This window comes from Pinus tabuliformis, chromosome 3_2, assembly GCF_031772625.1.
Source record: "Pinus tabuliformis cultivar Carrire ecotype Pingquan chromosome 3_2, CPIR1, whole genome shotgun sequence".
NCBI classification, from domain to species: domain Eukaryota; kingdom Viridiplantae; phylum Streptophyta; class Pinopsida; order Pinales; family Pinaceae; genus Pinus; species Pinus tabuliformis.
Window position 1 is genome coordinate 1199624759 of NC_142302.1, and position 22708 is coordinate 1199647466.

Consider the following 22708-nt stretch of genomic DNA (forward strand, 5'->3'; position numbering starts at 1 on the left):
TTAACCACCAGTAATTTGGTTGAATTGATTAATGATACTCTCTACTTATCTAACATGATCTCTCAATGTACCCTAGGTAAATTACTATCGGCTAAAACATTGGAGCAGTCATGTTATCAAGCGCTGGAGAAGAATGGAAGATTGATCGCAGGTATTAACAGTTTGACTTGGGACACCTATTGGTTGTTCCTAGTTAAACCATACAGCTAGAGAGCCGCCGTCAAGTGCCTGACAGGTGCAATCGGGTGTATCATTCCCGATATACAAGATGCCACCTATGCTGCCCAACTCAATTCTCGTCTCAACCGACCTCCAGAAATGGAACCAATGCTTGCAATATGCCAACTCAGGTCGAAAGGCAAACAACCAAAGTGATGAATCATGCTGCCAACTGCTAGATTGCTATGAGGAAGATACTCCAAATCAAGTTGTACCAATTAAGTAGGATTTTAATTTCATAGTTAGTTAGTTTTAATCAAGTATTTATAGACCCTTTCAATGCATTGGAAAGGGTCGTAAGTTTTTTTATATGACTTAAACCTGAAGTTTCACTACTGTACTTCAGGCATATTTTTTTTATAAAGACTGGGCCAATTATTCCAATTTTGATAACGAAGCTTTTATGTGGATGTGCACTACTGCCTTTGTTTAAAAGTATTTCAGAGTCGGAAGAAGGAATTCAAATAGCGAGTATGTTGGGAATGATTTACAGCTCATATGGTACAACTATCTATGTCTGAGTTCATTCTGTTTATGTGAATTGTCGTTTGATCCCTCTTGCTATTATCGGATATATGCGTGTGTTTTTAACAGCATTCTTTACAATTTCCACTATTGGATGTTTACAGCATGCTTTTCTTTTATATACATGTATTGGTAATATAAAAGGATAAGTGTAACAATGTTTTGTTAATCACTTTGTTCAACTATTTGAACAAAGCAATCATTAAGTGAATGAATGTCTATGTTTATTGTGTAGAGTCATCTATATGCCTATCAATGAACAAATATCATCAAGCGTTGCACTTAAAAGAATAGAAGCCTCCCGGGATAGAATAGTCATTTATGTTTTCACTGTTAGATTAAGTCATCCATTCATTATCATTTATTAGAAACCAATCACTCATCCATCCCCTTTTATTCATTATTGGTAAACTGGTCCCATTATATCCAGTAAAAGCCACCATCCCAAACGGAAAAGGAGCTGTATCAAGATCTGGACCGGGTGGTTATCCCCCAATGTTGATAAAACGATTTTTGGGGCATCAACAAGTACTTGTCCAAATGTTTGGAGTGCCAGTTGGTGAAGGCAAAACATCAACATCCCACGGGTTTGTTGCAACCATTGCCCATTCTAGAATGGAAATGGGAGACCATATCTTTAGACTTCATCATCAGCTTACCTTGCACCAGGAAGCAACATGACTCAATTATGGTGGTAGTAGACAAATTGAGTAAAACTACTCACTTCATACCTGTGAAATCCACTTAAAAAACTGTGGAGATCGCAGACATATTTATGAAGGAAATTTTTCGTCTACATGGAATACCCAAAGTGGTGATTTCCGATAGGGATGTAAAATTTACATCCACATTCTGGAAAACTCTCTTTTTAGGATTAGGTACTCAGATCCAATTTAGTACTACATACCACCCTAAAACAGACGGACAGACCAAATGGGTAAATCAATTGTCGGATGACATGCTACGCATTTTTGTGATGCAACTGCCACATAACTAGGAAGACTATCTCCATCTGATGGAATTTGCGTATAATAATGGACAGCATGAATCAGTGGGCATGAACCCCTTTGAAGTGTTGTATGGAAGAAAGTGCAGGGTTCCCATAGATTGGAATAATAGAGCTAATAAGCTAGCATTGGGTCCTGACATGCTAGCAGAAATGGAGGAGATTGTTAGAAAGGTTCAACAAAATCTAAGGGTGGCCCAAGATAGACAGAAAGTGTATGTAGAAAAAAGAGGACATACAGGGAATTTCAACTGGGGGATCACGTATATTTAAGATTAAATCTACGGAAAGGTTCCTTACAGTGGCGGGGTTGTGCTAAGTTAGCACCCCGATACTGTGGACCTTTTCAAGTCTTGGAATGAACTGGTCCAGTGGCCTATAAGCTTGTGCTACCAAGCCACATTCAGGTCTAGAATGTGTTCCACGTGTCTTTGCTAAAAGAATATGTGTATAACCCTCAGCATATCATTAACTCAGAAAATATTCAAGTAATCGATTAAGTGGGATATATGACTTTTGGATAGACTGCTTTGGAAAAGGGTTGTGACTATGAATTGTTTTTGTATAGGTCAAACCAGAAGGAGAGTTTCTGGTAGAATCTTTTCATATTCTCGATCAAAGAGAAACCACCTTGTGGAAGCAAGCCATCACCCAAGTTAAAGTGCAGTGGAAGCAATTTTGCTTGGATGAGGCCACCTGGGAAGAAGAGGAATTTATGTGGAAAGTTTATTCAGCCCTGTTTTCTGAAAGTAGAGAGAACACCAAGGATGTTGTTCCTCATATGGGGGGTGAGATGTAACACCCCAAAATGCATAAAAATTATTGTGGTTACTAAGCTGATCTTTACCATTTGTTACTTTAGTTTTATTACATTATGATGTTAAATAATAAGTGTCTGAGGCTGGAAGGCCAAGAAACATATATTTGGTTACCTAAATTATTGGTAATTACGAGTCCAAATACTTTAACAAAAATATACATTGTTTACATTAAGTAAAAGAAACAATTACAGAAGACAGTTACCCATCTGCCCCGAAGGGATATTTAGATGGGGGAAAAAGGATCTAGGAGATATTCTAGAGCTGGGTGGAATACACCAGTGGGAGAATTGTCAAGAACAATTAGAAGAAAAAAAAAGTGCAGGACTTGAGGCGAGACAAGAGTCCGGAGGCCTAAGGTACTTGACTGTAGCTAGAAATATTTAACTATGAACCAAAGAAAGTGCTCGGGGGAGGGTCTGGCCGTAATTTCCAGATTCGTTGCTGGAAGGAGAGACTTTCTAGAAAGGATTGAATATTACAAATTGTTATTATTGAACATACAAGTATCATAGAAAGTTCCGTGAAGAATTAATGCTGGACTGTGGAAAAATGATTTAAATGACAAAATAGGACTTCTCATTACAAATTGACGCTAGAAGAATTATCTATGTACAGAATGATTAAATGAAGAAATTCTTTAAATGTGCATTAAGACAAGGAATAGAAATTACTAGTTACACAGATAAAATAATAGACAGTATATAATGTTAGTACATGAAAGATATATTAAGTAATTCTAGTACAATATGGAGAATAACCTTATACAGTAATTGAACAAACATACTCTCTTAATGTGTTAAGTGTATTTATCGTATAACAAATAGTGGGACAATCTATGTGAAACCCTATATGATTACTGTCAAATTCATTTATGTATTATGCTATAGAGTCAAACAAATATTGGTTAATACACCATAAACCATTACAGGAATAAATCAAGGTTACTCATTGTAAAAGTCATGTTAAAAGGAAACATTCGGGAGATGATGAATGAGTATATATGCTGCAATAGCAATAAAACTGCTCACTTCATACCTGCAAAATCCACTTACAAAACTGTGGAGATCGCAGACATATTTATGAAGGAAATTTTTTGTCTACACTCAATTCCCAAAGTGGTGATTTTCGATAGGGATGTAAAATTTACATCCACATTCTAGAAAAAAAATTCAGGATTGAGTATTCAGATCCAATTTAGTACTTCCTACCACCCTCAAACAAACAGATAGACCAAACGGGTAAATCAAGTGTTGGAGGACATGCTACGCATGTTTGTGATGCAGCAGCCACATAAGTGGGAAGACTATCTCCATCTAGTTGAATTTGCGTATAATAATGGACATCATGAATCACTGGGCATGAGCTCCTTTGAAGTGTTGTATGGAAAAAAGTGCAGGGTGCCCATAGATTGGAATAATCCAGTTAATAAGGTAGCATTGGGTGCTGATATGCTAGTAGAAATGGAGGAGATTGTTAAGAAGGTTCGACAAAATCTAAGGGCGACCCAAGATAGACAAAAAATGTATGCAGACAAAAAGAGGACATACAAAGGATTTCAACTAGGGGACACGTATATTTAAGAGTAAATCCCCGTAAAATTTCCTTACAGTGGTGGGGACGTGCTAAGTTAGCACCCCAATACTGTGGACCTTTTCAAGTCTTGGAACGAATTAGGCCAGTGGACTATAAGCTTGCACTACCAAGCCACATTCGGGTCCACAATGTGTTCCACATGTCTTCGCTAAAAAAATATGTATAACCCTCAGCATATCATTAACTGGTAAAATATTCAAGTAATCGGTTAAGTGGGATATATGACTTTTGGATAGACTGTTTTGGAAAAGGGTTGTGACTATGAATTGTTTTTGTGCAGGTCAAATTGGAAGGAGAGTTTTTGGAATAACCTCTTCGTATTCTCGATCAGAGAGAAACCACCATGGGAAAGCGAGCCATCACCCAAGTTAAACTGCAGTGGAAAAATTTTGGCTTGGATGATGCCACCTTGGAAGAAGAGTAATTTATGCAAAAGCTTATTTGGCGTTGTTTTCTGAAAGTAGAGAGAACACCAAGGTTGGTGTTCCTCATATGGGGGTCGAGATATAACACCCCAAAAAGCATAAAAATTATTATGGTTACTAACTTGATCTTTACCATTTGTTACTTTAGTTTTATGACATTATGATGTTAAATAATAAGTGACTGAGGCTGGAAGGCCAAGAAACATAGATTTGGTTACCTAAATTATTGGTAATTAGGAGTCCAGATACTTTAACAAAAATAGAAATTTTTTAAAGTAATTAAAAGAAATAGTTATAGAAGACAGTTACCCATCTTCCCTGAAGGGAGATTTAGATGGGGGGGAAAGGATCCAGGAGATATCTTAGAGCTGGGTGGAATAAACCAGTGGTAGAATTCTCAAGAATAGTATAAAAAAAAAGTACAGGACTTGAAGCGAGATAGGAGTCCTGAGGCCTAAGGTACCTGACTGTAGTTGAAAATATTTAATTGTGAACCAAATAAAGTGCTCGGGGGAGGGTTTGGACGTAATTGCCAGACTAGTGGCTAGAAGGAGAGACTTTCCAGAAGGGATTGAATATTACAAGTTGTTATTATTGAACATATAAGTATCATAGAAAGTTCGATTAAGAATTAATGTTGGACTCTATAAAAATTATTTAAATGAAAAAACAGGACTTCTCATTACGAATTGACGCTAGAAGAATTGCCTATGTACAGAATGATTAAATGAAGAAATTATTTGAAAGTGCATTAAGAATGAGAATAAAAAATACTAGTTACGCAGATAAAATAATAGACAGTATATGATGTTAATGCATGAAAGATATAGCAAGTAAGTCTAGTACAGTATGGAGAATAACCTTATACAGTAATTAAACAAGCATACACTCTTAAAGTGTTAAGTGTATTTCTCGTCTAATAAATAGTGGGACAATCTATGTGAAACCCTATATGATTACTTTCAAATTCATTTACATATTATGCTATAGAGTCAAAAAAATACTGGTTAATACACTATAAACCATTACAGGAATAACTCAAGGTTACTCATTGTAAAAGTCATGCTAACAAGGAAGTGTTCAAGAGATGCTGAACGAGTATATGTGCTGCAATAGCAATAAGCCATGCGAAAATTTACAGGCCTACGTTAGAGATGGAAAGTGTAAAATACTGAAAGTCATTTTAGAAGTAACCTAGGTGACTCCTGGTATAAACAAACTCTAAACAAATTATTCTGGAAGGGTCGAGAAAACTAAGACAAATTCACTAAATTTTTAATACTCTGAGTAAGAGAACAGAGGCAATCTCGCCCCATCAATAAATCAAAAACGATACAACTAGAATATCATTTAAATACTGAAACGCATAAGTTTAACTGCATATATATTTTTTATTGTAGAAATAGTTTACAATTCCAAAAAGGCTCAAATGGGTCGATATGACCAAAACCCTCAGAGTCCATTCAAGTATATAACTTAACACAAAAATAAGGCACAATAGAGAAATATCAATAGAAACTCATGGTCGATCAATAACTGATAAATTCTCCAAATTACTTGTGTTGTGCAAAGAGTTTGACTGTTCTATTAAATAGTTAATTAATTAAGAACCAAAAATCTAAGTAACTCTCAGAGAAGAGCTTGGCTCGATGCACAGGTCCTATGTTATTGAGTAGATAATCTTTTCGTAGCTAAATAGTTATGAACCAAAGATAATTTGTGCCAACCTGGAAATGACCATTGAAATCGTAAGCCCCTAAACTTCTAAGGAACGTTTTCCAAGCTTTCATCAACTGAGCAAAAAGGGGAAGTTACCCGCAAAAGCCAAAAACAAGAAGGAAGTTAGTATGAGCTTAATCGATAGGGAAATTTACAAATGCATAATACCGGAAAGAGGAATAATTCATACCTGAAACTGGAGAGTTTCTACATCGATCAACCCACCTGCAAATACATCAAACCTCATTAGTTAACGGATACTATAAATACTGAGGAGAAAATCCAGTGTTTTATGAGATTACCTCCTAGAAAGGATTGTCGAAGCAGAGCCTTTTCCGTAGCTTTCATAGACCATCAAAAAGAGTTCCAAACAAACTCAGAAAATGCAAACTATCAAAATTGCTTGAAGTCACATTGTAAGGGTTACCTACCTTCGTCGGACTGAACATCGTAACCAAGGCAATCCACAAAAGGATTAGTTTTTGGCTTGAGACCTTCACAAAACTAGACTGTCGCAGAAAAACAAGAAACATCGGGTTGATGACAACAATGAATCCACCTAGTGTCGGGCGCGAGAAAGTGGTTAGGGGTTAAACCCTAAACCCTCCCCACCGTCGGATCGCCTGATAGAAATCATGAAGATAAAGAAAGATAGATGTCACAAGAGATTAGAACTAGTTGATAGATGCATGCAACATCCCTGGTTGTCATCATCCCGCGTGTCCCAACGTACGAGGACTAGCTAACCAAAGTCTAGGAAGGAATGGCTAACCCAACGGAGGCCATGTGAACATTAAACACTGACCATCGTATAAGCCTTGTGGACTGTGTAATATAAAATCACACACAATATGCATAAGTGTTGTCCAGTGCTACGGGTTGTAATCAATAAGTATTAATGACTTCCATAGATTATTACAAGGATCAGTATCCAAGGTCGAATATGGTTCTGTGTAGAACAATTTTTTTATATTATATTTATTTCTTAGGTTTTAGTTTTATGACTATTACAAATGATATCAGAGCTCAGGTTTCTACACTAAGACTCTCTGGGATATATATATATATATATATATATATATATATATATATATATATATATATATATATATATATATATATATATATATATATATATATATATATATATATATATATAGCTAGATATATATAGATATATATATAAATATATATAGATATATATATAAATATATATAGATATATCTATATATATATATATATATATATATATATATATATAGATATATATATATATATATATATATATTATATATATATATATATATATATATATATATATATATATATATAGCTAGATATATATATATATATATATATATATATATATATATATATATATATATATATATATATATATATATATATATATATATATATATATATATATATATATATATATATATATACTTGAAACGAATGTGTTTTTTTTATATAACAAAAAAATATTTAACTAAATAAATGTATGTGTGAACACAAGGAGACCACATCAATAAAAGAAGAAGGTCAGAATGCAGAGGAGCCCAAGACCACCTAACCCGCCCAAAACAACATATGTGAATGTTAATCTGAATATTTTTATACAGCTAAGTGAGGAATACCATAAAACTAATGTGGTGTTACTCGAAATTGTTCAGTAGTTGTGTGCTGAAATGAAAAATTTAAGAACAGACAATGAACGACTACATTTAGAACAAGAGAAAACTCTTAGAAGTCTATCCAATCGACATAATAAACGACATCTAGACCCCAGTGCTGAAGACTTGAAGAAGACCCCAACGGCTCATAATGGAGAAGAAAATGTTGAGTCAACTAAAAAACATGGCGAAGACGAAGAAGGACGCTTGGAAAATGTCTTCGACTAGCACAAAACAAAAAGACAGAAATCTGAATTACAAGGAGAATTTAAAAAGATTAAACCATCACTCTTTGAAGGGGAATCTAAAGAAGCAGCGAAAGCATGGTTAACTGATATGGGCAAGTATTTTCATATTTATGACTACAATGATAAACTGAAGGCATGATTAGCAGTTTATCAGCTAAGTGGTAAGGCTACCCTTTGGTGGGGAGAAATCAAAACAATAAGGAAAATTGACGAAGAGCAGGTTAGATGGAATGAATTTCAAAAACATTTCAAAAACAAGTATCTAAATGAACGTTATTATGATGAAAAAGCAAAGGAATTTCATGAGTTAAGATTTGGAACCTTAACCATGAATGAATATGTGACATGATTCACTTCCTTGTTGTGCTATGTGCCTTACATGTAAGAGGAAAGGTGATGCAGGAGCATCTGACCCTTTTCTAATTTAAAGAGGAATCTAAGAGGAGCGACGAAGACGCGGACAGTCAAGCTAGAAAACAGGAGGAAAATTTGCTCTAAAACAGATTTAAAGAGGATTTGATGGATTGTTATCTGCCTGCATGTATTTGAGAGATTTTTGTGGATTGCAACATATTCACGCCTTTGTAAATGCTTTATAAGCATGTTTGTGTGCATGAGATGGGGGGCGCGCTAGTGAGGATACAATGTAGCCTGTGTGGATTTATTGGCTAAGGCTGCAACGCCTTAGATTAGTAGTCTTTTGTATATAATCAAAACTATGGATTATTTCAATTTTCTGTTTATTGCGTTATGAGTTTTACAGTTTAAGTTTACGATTAAAATCCATGTGAGGGCTTATTTCTGTTGAATGAATGTGTAGTTTGAAGTGTTAAATTGAACACTGTTAAGGTTAATTTATGATGGCTCGAGTGTAAATTGTTGGCATAATTTACATAGGACAGTATTAAAATCGAACTAGGAATTAATGAATGCGTTAACCCTGAACTGATCTCGTTGCTGGGATGTTAATTAACGCAGAATTCATCTGCTTACCGAAAGGATGGTTGTCACTTCAGGATTGTTTTTCTGACTATCCAGCGTTATTAATTCCTAGATTGCGTTTATATGTGTTCAAATGTTTCATAGTTGCAGGGGAGAATAGATTGGATAGCACCAGAATGAAGTCGACTGAATGTTTTAATAAAGAGTGTCGGCACCAAAGCATTGTTGTGGCGTGGTAATACTGCAGGCGAGTATTATGAGTACCATCGTATGGAGTGGCAGAGATTGTTGAACAGCGTTAAGAAGTGCGTTGCGCAACAGTTAGTCAAAGGCGGAGGAGCTGTGGCAGGTGGATCGGAACTGTGGCGAATGTAATCGAATCAGAAACTGTTGGAAAGTGCATGCAATCGCCAACGTATACAGAGGCGCCCATATATGTTTTAAATCCATTTATTGTTATGTATTACCATGTGGCCGTAAGATCTTGATACTCATTATGCAGGTATGGATGGCACAAATTTAAGGAAGATCCACGTCGATAAGTTAAAAGGTTTTAAGTTTAAAACGCTTCCGTTTAGGCTTGTGGGCCCATAACCCACAGGCCCAGGTTCGCGATTTTTAATGAAAATGGATGTTGGCAAATACACAAGATCTCTTTTCATCAAAAGGCCAAAATTCAGTGCTTCATCAGTAGCCTACCCAACTTTATGAAGGAAAAATTGGATTTTGACTACCCCAAGACAATAGATAATGCAGCGTAGAAAGCCCGCATTTGCTACCAACAAATGAAATAGAAGAATGAAGAACCTAAAGGAGGGTCAAACAAGAAAGGTAGAAGCCTAATTCCAAACAGACACCAAAAATTTTCTAGTGGCAAAAATGTACAGCAAAAACTTCTCAGCAATTTTCCGGCCAAGAATTGGCGCAAAGCTGCATATTATGAAAATAGGCAGTGAGAAGGAGCCACTAGATATGTTAATGACTAGCAGTCAAAACCGTTGCTACAATGCTGGGGATGTGGAGAACCCCACTATTACAAAAATTGTCTGCATAAGGCAAGGACAAAACAACTATCAAATATGCAAGAAGCATCCACGGTTGGAGAAGTGGCAAGGAGCATGCCCAAAATTAATGCTGCTCTGGATGATCATCAATCAGAATATCATCCCACCATGATCGAATGTGAAGGTATGATTGCTAAGAAACCTGTCTCTGTTTTATTTGATCCTGGTGCTAGCTTAAGCTATGTTAGTCCTAAGGTGGTAGAAAAGTGTCAACTGCAGAGGTGTAAGTTTCCAAAACCATGGAAAATTCAATTAGCCACCTGGACAAAAAGAAGGGTAATTGCAAAAACAAAACGTTGTCCCATGACAATTTCAGGGTAACACATTTAGATTGACATTAGTATACTTCCTTTGGGTTCTTATGACATTCTAATCAGGATGGACTGGTTAGAAAAATGTTGGTCCCTAATAGATTACAAACAGAAAACTTTCAGTTTTAGTGCTGAAACGAGCCAAAGGAAGGAACTCCAAGGAATTAAAACCAATACAAAGTTACATCCTATTACTACTAATCAGTTAGGAAAATGTATTAGAAAGGGCTGCCAAATATATGTTGTTCAAGTGGGGTTTACAAACACCAAAAATAAAATGACCTCCTTGGAAAACATTCCTGTCATTCAGTAATTTGTTAATGTATTCCTTGAATCCATTCCAGGTTTACCACCAAAGCGTGATATTGATTTCACCATCGAACTAATTTTGGGTACAACCCCTATATCTAGGACCCCTTCTCACATGATCATACCTGACTTAACAGAACTCAAAATGCACCTTCAAGAGCTTGTAGACAAAAATTATATCTACCCCAGTGTGTCCCCTTGGGGAGCTCCCATATTATTTGTACGGAAAAAAGGATGGGACCCTGAGACTTTGCATCAATTATCGTCAATTAAACAAACTAACAATCAAGAATAAATATCCTTTACCACGTATCGATGATCTATTTGATCAGGTGCAAGCAACTAAAGTATTCTTGAAAATCGACTTAAGATTTGGCTACCCTAAAATAAGTATAGAGGAGGGGGACATTTATAAGACAACATTTCGTACTCATTATGGTCATTATGATTTCGTGGTGTTGTCAGTTGGCCTCACAAATGCCCCAACCACTTTTATAATTCTGATGCACGGTATTTTCCAGCTCTACCTTGATAAATTTGTATTGATTTTCATTGATGACATTTTAATATACTCTAAGAATTAGGAGGAGCATAAAGAACATCTGAGAATAGTATTTCAAACTCTGCAGGAAAATCAGTTATATGCTAAATTCAACAAGTGTGACTTTTTCAAAGATCAGATCCAGTACCTGGGTCACATTATTTCAGTGGATTGAATAGTGGTGGACCCGGAAAAGATCAAAACAATTATGGAATGGACAGCTCCAAAGAATGTCATTGATATCATATCATTCTTGGGTTTGGCTGGGTACTACCATTGGTTCATTTAGGGATTTTCAAAAATCTCCTTTCTAATGACCTCCTTATAGAAAAAGGGGCACATTTTCCAATGGACAGCTGAGTTTCAGCAAAGTTTTGAGAGACTAAAACACATGCTTACAACAGCACCTGTGTTAAAGGTAGCAGATCCGGAAAAAAATTTCGTGGTTTGCATAGATGCAAGTAAAGAGGGTGTTAGCAGAGTGTTGACACAAGAAGGAAAGGTTATTACTAATGAATCATGGAAGTTGAAGGAATATGAAAAACAATATTATGCTTATGACCTTGAACTGACAACAGTAGTGCATGTCCTGAAAATGTGGCGACACTACCTGTAGGTGAAGAAATTTATGATGTTAACGGATCATAGCAGCCTTACAAATTTCTTCAACCAATCTAGCTTAAATTCTCGACAGGCCAGATGGACAACATTTTTAAGTGAATTTGATTTTGAAATGAAACATCTTAAAGAGAATTAAAATCGAGTGGCTGACGCATTGAACAAAAAAGTGCATTGTATTTATGAGGTCCAAATGAGCCAAGTAAGCTCAAATATTCCTAGAATCATAAAAGGAGCATCTATCAAAGATCTAGAGTATACTTTCCTTTGGAAATAGAAAAAGGAAGCCCTGTTGAAAAATTAAAAACAAAGTTCGAAATATATTCCGAAAACCTTCTTACTTTTAAGGACAGAATTTATGTTCCTAGCCAAAATTTGATTAAACAATTGATATTGGATGCGTTTCATAGGAAACCATGTGCTGGCCACCTAGGTTACCAGAAACTGTTTTCAGCTATCAAGAAAGGGTATTTTTGGCCCGAGTTAAGGAAGGATGTTACAGAGTACTTGTCCAAATGTTTGAAGTGTCAGCTGGTGAAGGCAGAACATTAGCATCCCGTGGGTTTGTTGCAACCATTGCCCAATCCAAAATGGAAGACCATATCTCTAGATTTCATCATGGGAGACCATATCTCTAGATTTTATCATCGAATTACCTTGCACCAAGAAGTAACAAGACTCAATTATGGTGGTAGTGGACAAATTAAGTAAAATTTCTCACTTCATACCTGTGAAATCCAATTACAAAACTGTGGAGATCGCAGAAATATTTATGAAGAAAATTTATCGTCTACATGGAATACCAAAAGTGGTGATTTTCGATAGGGATGTAAAATTTACATCCACATTTTGGAAAACTCTCTTTTCAGGATTGCGTACTCAAATCCAATTTAGTATTGCCTATCACCCTCAAATGGACGGACAGACCGAACGGGTAAATCAAGTGTTGGAGGACATGCTCTGCATGTTTGTGATGTAGCAGCCACATAAGTGGGAAGACTCTCTCCATCTAGTGGAATTTTCGTATAATAATGGACATCATGAATCACTGGGAATGAGCCCCTTTTAAGGGTTGTATGCAAGAAAGTGAAGGGTGCCCATAGATTGGAATAATCCAGTTAATAAGCTATCATTGGGTCCTGACATGCTAACATAAATGGAGGAGATTGTTAAGAAGGTTCGACAAAATCTAAGGGCGGCCCAAGATAGACAAAATATGTATGCAGACAAAAAGAGGACATATAGATAATTTCAACCGAGGGATCATGTATATTTAAGAGTAAAGCCTCGGAAACGTTCCTTACAATGACGGGGTTGTGCTAAGTTAGTACCCCGATACTGTGGACCCTTTCAAGTCTTGGAACAAATTAGGCGAGTGGCATATAAGCTTGCACTACCAAGACACATTCGGGTCCACAATGTGTTCCACGTGTCTTTGCTAAAAAAATATGTGTATAACCCTCAGCATATCATTAACTGAGAAAATATTCAGGTAATCGGTTAAGTGGGATATATGACTTTTGGATAGACTGTTTTGGAAAAGGGTTGTGACTATGAATTGTTTTTGTGCAGGTCGAACTGGAAGGAGAGTTTCTGGCAGAACCTCTTCGTATTCTCGATCAGAGAGAAACCACCTTGCGGAAGTGAGCCATCATCCAGGTTAAAGTGCAGTGGAAGCACTTTGGCCTAGATGAGGCCACCTGGGAAGAAGAGGAATTTATGCAGAAAGCTTATTCCGTGTTGTTTTTTGAAAGTAGAGAGAACACGAGGGACGGTGTTCCTCATATTGTGGGGGGGGGGAGATGTAACACCCCAAAATGCATAAAAATTATTGTGGTTACTAAGCTAATCTTTGCCATTTGTTACTTTAGTTTAATTACATTATGATGTTGAATAATAAGTGACTGAGGCTGGAAGGCCAAGAAACATATAATTTGTTATCTAAATTTTTGGTAACTAGGAGTCCATATACTTTAACAAAAATAGAAACCGCTTACATTAATTAAAAGAAATAGTTACAGAAGATAGTTACCCATCTGCCCTGAAGGAAGATTTAGATGGGGGAAAAAGGATCCAGGAGATATCCTAGAGCTGGGTGGAATAAACAAATGGGAGAAGTCTCAAGAATAGTTAAAAAGAAAAATAAATAAATAAAATAAAATAAACAAATAAATAAATAATTAAAATTATAGGACTTGAGGCGGGACAGGAGTCCGAAGGCCCAAGGTACTTGACTTTAGCTAGAAATATTTAACTGTGAACCAAAGAAAGTGCTCGGGGGAGGGTCTGGACGTAATTGCTAGACTCATGGCTGGGAGGAGAGACTTTCCAGAAAGGATTGAATATTACAAGTTGCTATTATTGAACGGATAAGTATCATATAAAGTTCCATTAAAAATTAATGTTGGACTATGGAAAATTTATTTAAATGACAAAATAGGACTTCTCATTACGAATTGATGCTAGAAGAATTACCTATGTACAAAATGATTAAATGAAGAAATTATTTGAAGGTGCATTAAGACAGAGAATAGAAATTACTAGTTATGTAGATAAAATACTAGACAGTATAGGATGTTAATGCATGAAAGATATAACAAGTATGGAGAATAATCTTATATAGTAATTAAACAAACATATGCTCTTAAAGTGTTAAGTGTATTTCTCCTATAATAAACAGTGGGACAATCTGTGTGAAACCCTATATGATTACTGTCAAATTCATTTACGTATTATGTTATAGAGTCAAACAAATACTGGTTAATACACCATAAACCATTACAGGAATAACTCAAGATTACTCATTGTAAAAGTCATGTGAACAAGGAAACGTTCGGGAGATGTCGAATGAGTATATGTGCTGCAATAACAATAAACCATGCGAAAAGTTATAGGCCTACGGTAGATATGGAGAGCATAAAAGACTGCAAGTCATTCTAGATGTAACCCAAGTGACTCCTGGTATAAAAAAACTCCAAACGAATTATTCTGGAAGGGCTGAGCAAACTATGACAAATTCGCTAAATTTTTAATACTCTGAGTAAGAGAACATAGGCAATCTCGGCCCATCATTAAATGAGAAATGATACAACTAGAATATCATTTAAATATTGAAATGCATAAGTTTAACTGCATATATATATTTTATTGTAGAAATAGCTTACAATTCCAAAACAGCTCAAATGGGCCGATGTGACCAAAACCCTTAGAGTCCATTCAAGTAGATAACTTAACACAAAAATAAGGCACAATAGAGAAATATCAATAGAAACTCATGGTCGATCAAGAACTGATAATTCTCCAAAACTACTCGTGCCGTGCACAGAGTTTGACTATTCTATTAAACAATTAATTAATTAAGAACCAAAAATCTAAGTAACTCTCAGTGAAGAGCTCGACTCGATGCACAGGTCCTACATTATTGAGTAGATAATATTTTCGTAGCTAAATAGTTATGCACTAGAGATAATTTGTGCCAACTTGGAAATGACCATTGAAACCGTAAGCCCCTAAACTTCTAAGGAACGTTTTCCAAGCTTTCATGAACTGAGCAGACAGGGGAAGGTACCTGGAAAAGCCGCAAACAAGCAGGAAGTTAGAATGAGGTTAACCGACAGCGAAATTTACAAATACATAATGTCAGAAAGAGGAATAATTCATACCTAAAACTGGAGGGTTTCCGCATCGAGCATCCCACCTACAAATACATCAAACCTCATTAGTAAATGGATTCAAATTCGAATCACTATAAATAGTCAGGATAAAATCCAATGGTTGATGAGCTTACCTCCCAAAAGGAATTGTCAGAGCAGAGCCTCTTCCATAGCTTTGGAAGACCATCGAAATACCCTGGACAAAGGTGGCAACCCTTCAGTCTCGATACCAGACGAAGTTCCAAACAAACTCAGAAAATGCAAACTATCAAAATTGCTTGAATTCACATTGCCAGGGTTACCTACCTTCGTTGGACTGAACATCGTAACCAAGGAAAACCATAGAAGGATTAGTTGTTGGCTTGAGACCTTCACCAAACCAGACTGTTGTTGAACAACAAGAAACCTCGGGTCAATGACAACAATGAACCCACCAAGTGCCCCGCGCGAGAAATTGGTTAGGGGTTAAACCTTAAACCCTCCCCACATTCAAATCGCCTAACAGAAATCAACGAAGATAAAGTAAGATAGATGTCGCAAGACACTAGAACCAGTTGGTAGATGCATGCAACATCCCTGGTCATCATCATGTCGCGTGTCCCAGTGAGCAAGGACCAGCTAACTAAAGTTTGGGCAGGAATGGCTAACCCACCGGAAGCCATGTGAGCATTAAACACTGACCACCGTATAAACCTTGTAGACTGTGTAATATAAAATCACACATGAAATATGCATAAGTGATGTATGATGCTTTGTGTTGTAATCAATAAGTATTAATTACTTCCGTAGATTATTATAGGGATAAGTATCCAAGGTTGAATATGGTTCCATGTAAAAACAAAAAAAAATATAATATATTTATTTCTTAGGTTTTAGTTTTATGACTATTACAGAGGGGATGTGTAAGTTTGTCTGTCGGATGTCCCCATCAATGGAGTTGACACATGCCCCTTTAAAAAAAATTAAAAAAATATGCTCTAAATTGAAAAATAATGTCCGACATAGTAAAAACAATCAATATGTTGTAAAATAATTAGAAGTAAAAAGATCTATGTGAGTAAGATGTTTAAATATTATAGTTTTCAAAAATATTTCAATGGGGGATTTAAATAAACTTTTTGAAGTTCTATGTTAACTAATTTATGTTGATATCAACTTAGTATATATTTATATATAAAAAAATTAATAAAATAAAATATTTTAATGTTAATTATGTATATATTATATATCATTTTAATGTATATATCATTAAAAAAAAAACTTATGATTAAAATGTTTATTTGGCCCTATATATACTCTATATTTGGCACTGTAAAGAAGTTTGCAAGTGGAGAAATTTGATTCCTCTTGCTTCATTCAATATCATTTAAAATAGATTTAAATTTATTATGCCAAGAGGCTTTCCACCCAGTACATGACACGAGGGAGATGTTGTCAGTAACGTTATTAAAAAAATTGTATATGTGTATGTGGGAGATGTTGTATGTTACTTTAAAAATCAATGTTATCCATAAATAAAATACATAAATTTTCATCTTTATTTTACAACACACTTTATATAGTGAGATAAAGTAATTGGAATTAAAAATAAAAACAAAAATTACTTTTTAGTATGGGTGATATATGTAATTCTAGAAATGTTTAATGTAACCTAATGTAAACATTTTAATTCAGTGAAAATAAAATAAAAATAACAAAATGAAAATAACCATATAAAAATTAAATAATAAAAAAAATAAAAATGATCCATGGTTTTAAGAATCAATGGTAAATTAAACTAGCCTAAATCCATCTTAGTTTGCTGGTATCTTTAGATACTTGATGTTATATCTAAATACATAATTAGTTATAAAAAATGATGGGTGTTGAGTCCATGTAGCCTGTAAAGGTAAAAGAATTATGGATATGTTCATTAGGTGGCGCAAATATTAGGAAAAATGTAATTATTACATTTTATCTAATATTTCTAGCTACCTCCATCCACTTTTTACTAAGTTATATTCAGTAAAATATAATACTGCAATATTACATTTTATCCAATATTTCGTCTCAATAAGGCCACTTCTTATTGTCACTTTTATTTATATTTGAAGTTTAAAAATAAACAAAATCAGCTATAAACTTTGCAGCGGTGATGGGAAATATTGAGTAAAATGTAATAATATTACATTTTAATTAGTATTTCATGGCCACTTTTTATTGGGAGTGGGTGGTAATAAATATTGTGTAACATATAATATTGTAATAGTATATTTTATCCAAAGTTTCCCCAGAGTATGGTAGAAATGTTGTAATCGTTAACATTTTAACTAGATGAAAATAAAATAAATAAAATAAAATAAAAAAACATGAAATTAATAATTATATTAATAGTTATAATTATAATTAATTATAAATAACAATTAAACTAACCTTAACTATGAATCTACCAAGGGCAGATCAAATTTCTTGAGATGCAAAACTCTTTTAAAGTGAAAAAAGATTTGATCCCTCTCCTCGTTTGATAAATTCGTAGTTAAAATAGATCTAAAGTAGTATAAATATATATTGGACCATATTTAATACATTATAAAATCAACAAATTATTTGTCTTTAGAAAATAAATTTAATTTTTAAAATTTTGTTTTACTTATATTTAATTATATGATGATGATGATGGTGGTGGTTAATGTCCACTAAGACCAAACTTTGGTGTATCGAACTTAAAGAAACAAATTATTTAGTTTGATTTAAGATTTTATTCCTATGCTCAAAAAGCTTGGAGAGAAGCCTCCCGAGCTCACTATAATTTTGACTTCGTAAAATGCTAGGAAGGTCAATATTGCGACAAAGATTATGAAACTGAGATCTAATGTGGTTGTACGTGGGGCACTCTAAGAGGAAGTGGTTTTAATCTTGGATGTTCTTATTCTCACAGAGATGGCATATCCTTTCCATCCATGGTGTTTTAGGAATTACCCAATGACCTCTTTCACTATGGAGCTCATGAGAGTAAGTTCTAATCTTGGCTATATTAATTTTCTTCTTTGAGCTAGTTAAAACAGAGAGATACGTTGATCTTCTAGGGTGGGGTTGATGACCTTCTTATAATAACTTAAATTTCTTTTAGCTGCTAAATCTTTCTCACACCACATTTTTTCTTTGAACTTAGAAGTAACAATATTTTTAATGTTATTAATGTTTTGCAAAGCATCATTCTCGTTGATCTCCCAAAGGTTTAACCAAGCCTTCGTTTCTTTATACCAACCCCGCTTTAGCGTTAGGTGGTTTTCGCTGGAATTTAAAGCTAGCTTAGGAAGTCTATAATCTCCTATGTTATTGAGTTTGTGCTTGTACAACAGAAGCCTAGTCATAGCTAGGCTCTCGATAGGGAAAGACCTATTTCTATAAGAAGAATAGGATAGGGTGTATTGCTTTTATAGATAGGCTCTCGATAGGGGAAAGACCTATTTCTATGAGAAGAATAGGATAGGGTGTATTGCTTTTAATTTTCAAGTTATACTTTATAAAATGCTTCTGGATTTGTTCAATCTTTCTCCAGGATTCTCTAGTGATGCTGCAACCCGAGGCCTCGCATCCAATTAAAAGATAAGTAAAGATATATTATAATTAAATATTAGATTTATTAAAATATTTTTTATATTTAATTTTTAATAATTATTTACATAATCTAAAAATAAAAATTAATTATTAAATTAATAAGAAATATTTAAATAATAATACATTATAATTTATATATAATTAAATCACTTTCAATAATTAATATAAAATTTAAACTCAACTTTAAAATTAAAATTTAAGAGTCAAAGTTAACTTATATAAATGTATATGGGATCATATTTAATACAGATAGATTCAACAAGGTATCAATTAGAAAATAGGTTTATATTTAATTTCTTAATAATATATTTAAAAATAATACTTTTATGATGATGATGATGATTAATGTCCGTTGAGACCAAACATTGGTCTATCAGATCTAAAGAAACAAATTATTTATTTTGATTTAAGATTTTGTTCCTATGCTCAAAAAGCTTGGAGAGAAGCTTCCCGAGCTCACTATAATTTTGACATTGTAAAAGGCTAGAAAGGTCAGTATTGTAACAAAAATTATGAAACTGAAATCTAATGTAGTTGTATGCGGGACGCTCTAAGAGAAAGTAATTTCTATTCTCACATAGATAACAGATTATATTTAATAATCATTTATGTAATTTAATAATAAAATTAACTATTAAATTAATAAGTCCGCATGGGGTAGCTCAAGTGGCAATGGCCATGGAAATGAAGTCTCACCGAACCGGAGATCTTGGGTTCGATTCTTGTGCTACCCTCCCTGGAAATGGGGTGAATAACGGACATGTAAAAACTTGAAAATGAGAAGGTCCCACCTAAGCTTACAAAAAAAAAACTATTAAATTAATAAAAAATTATTTCAAAACATAAGATATTATAATATATGTAATCAAATCAATTTCCATAATTAATACAAAATTTAAATTTAAGAGTCAAACGAACTTAGAAATAATTTTCTTTGTGATTAACACTTCAACTACCCTCCATGGTCCATGCCAATATTATGAAATTTCGTTTTTTCAAACACGTTTCCCAAAAATTCTATTTCTTTTAAGACTACTCTTACCTGACCGATATCATAATATCATAATATTATAAACCATAATAATGTTTATCAATCAATTTTAACAAGCATTATCTAGATGGGGCATATGGCATCTCGGCACCTTTTAAGCAACAAGTCATGGCTGCACTTTGCTGCTGTTTGAAAATGTACGTAGTGGGTCCCATGTGATGCGCACCATGATGAACCATTGCGCAGAGTTTAGAAGAATATTCGCATGTTGTGCCATTTCTGTGGGGACAAAGTTGGGGAGTTGTTCATGGGTAACTCTCCGGTTCGTAAGATTCTGTGAAAGGTAGTGAATTTAAATTTACTTTGACGTTCTTTCGCAGTAGTAGTTGGATTAGCTTGTACGAGTTATAGTGATGGATCCCAAGCTCGGTCAAGTAAAATCGAGCAGGGCCAGATTTTTTATTTTTTTTTAATTGGAATGGGCCATCGGACACCGCTGTGACGGTGCGGATAAATAATATAAAATTGGCATTGGAAGTTGAGAAGTCTTAATCCGATTTTTAAATTGTAATTGGCCATTGAAAAACGCAATGAAAAGTATGCTATAAAAAGGAGGGAAAAGGGAAAGGTCGTTGGCCACTGAAGTTGAGAAGTCTTTAGCATTGAGAATTCCATGGCTTCAGCAGAGGTAGAGAATGTGAGTGGTGTTCTCAAGGTGTATGGAGATGGCACAATTTTTCGTTTGGAGGATCCCCGGATGTTCGTCGAGGCTTCTCTGCAAGGAGAAGGTGGTGTTGCCAGCAAAGATGTTGCGTTGAACGAGAAGCTGGGATTGTGGGTTCGACTCTACTTGCCCTCTTCCCACCTCCAGCAACAAACAGAAAATCGCCGCCTACCGGTAATCGTCTATTTCCACGGCGGCGGCTTCTGCCTCGCCTCTCCTGCCCTGCCAGATTTTCACAACTTTACTCTCAAGTTGGCGGCGTCTGTGGGCGCAATCGTGGTGTCTGTGGCTTATAGATTGGCTCCGGAGCACCGTCTCCCCGCCGCCTACGACGACTGCATCACGGCACTCCAGTGGGTGAGCTCCCACGCGGTGGACGGAGGGGACTTCGAACACGATCCGTGGCTCGAATCCCACGCGGACTTTTCTCAGGTTTATCTGCTGGGAGACAGCGCGGGTGCCAACATCGCACATCATGTGGTTTCGCGATGTGGCGGTGTTGAAGCGTGGAGTCCAATGAGAGTAAGGGGGGCAATTTTCGTGGAGCCTTACTTTGGCGCCGAGAAACGCACACGATCGGAGAGCGAGTGCCCACCCGATGCGTTTCTGACTCAGGAGCTGAGCGACGCGTGCTGGCGGGTTTCGCTCCCTGTTGGTAGTAACAGGGATCATCCATTCAGCAACCCTTGGAGCGACGAAGCGCCTAAGCTGGAAGATGTGCCATTGCCCCCCTTGTTGGTTGCCATCGGTGGCAGAGATATGCTGAGAGACCGCGGCCTTGATTATTGTGAGTCGTTGAAGCAGTGCGGTAAGAGCGTGGAGGTTATGGTGTTGGAGGAAGAAGGGCACGGTTTCTACGCTCTCAAACCGCACTGTCCCGCTTCTCAACGCCTCATGGAACGGATCTCCCGTTTCATGTCGTCCTCTCCTTTAGAGTCCGCTATTCATATCAACGACGTTGCCTCATAGATCGAGAGTACAAAATTCAATAATAAGACTTTTTTACTTTCAGTGTTCGCCTTGTAGTTAAGTAGATTATTGATCCGCTCAGAGTGTTTCAGTCGGCTAGATTTGTATCTATAGATAGGAGTGTGAGCTATGCTTTTTTTAAAACTAAATGGTAATATTCTTGCACGGATTTTCAGAATATTCTAAAATCCGGTAGTGGAAGGATTGTTTTGATGGTTAAGGTAAAGATCAATATATTGTAGATCTGATGATCAAGAGAAGGGTAAATTATTTCACTCAAACTGTGGTATTTATTTATAATTTATTTGTTGTAATAGTTTTCTATCTTAGGTTTATGGTTATAAATTTTATTATTATACATTGATTTAGATTAATGTTAACTTTATATTTATTAAGTTTTAAGAGATCAAATCTCTTGAATTGCAAATCTCTTTTTTAGTGAAAATATATTTGATAGATCAAAGTGTAATTATTAATTACGATTATAATTATTTATTTAATTTAATTTATTTTTTATATAATTTGAGTGAGTCAAAAAGTTTTAATTAATTATTACATATATTTTTTTGTACTTCATTTTTGAGTCTTTCTATTTCTTTTTTCAAGAGGTAGATTGTACATGCAAGTTCAAAAAAGAACCAAATGATCTCAACCTGTCTAAAGGGAAACCAAGTCTCTTGACCATTTGGTGAAGTCGTACCCTGAACAAAATTTAAAAGTTCTAATCAAATCAAGTAATGCTAAAAACGTTGAA

General features: G+C 35.2%; 1 pseudogene; it reads left to right on the forward strand.

Annotated features, from left to right (window-relative positions):
- The first annotated feature begins 20874 nt into the window (after window positions 1-20874).
- Window positions 20875-22268, forward strand: LOC149185044 (strigolactones hydrolase CXE15 pseudogene; annotated as a pseudogene).
- Window positions 22269-22708: the final 440 nt, after the last annotated feature.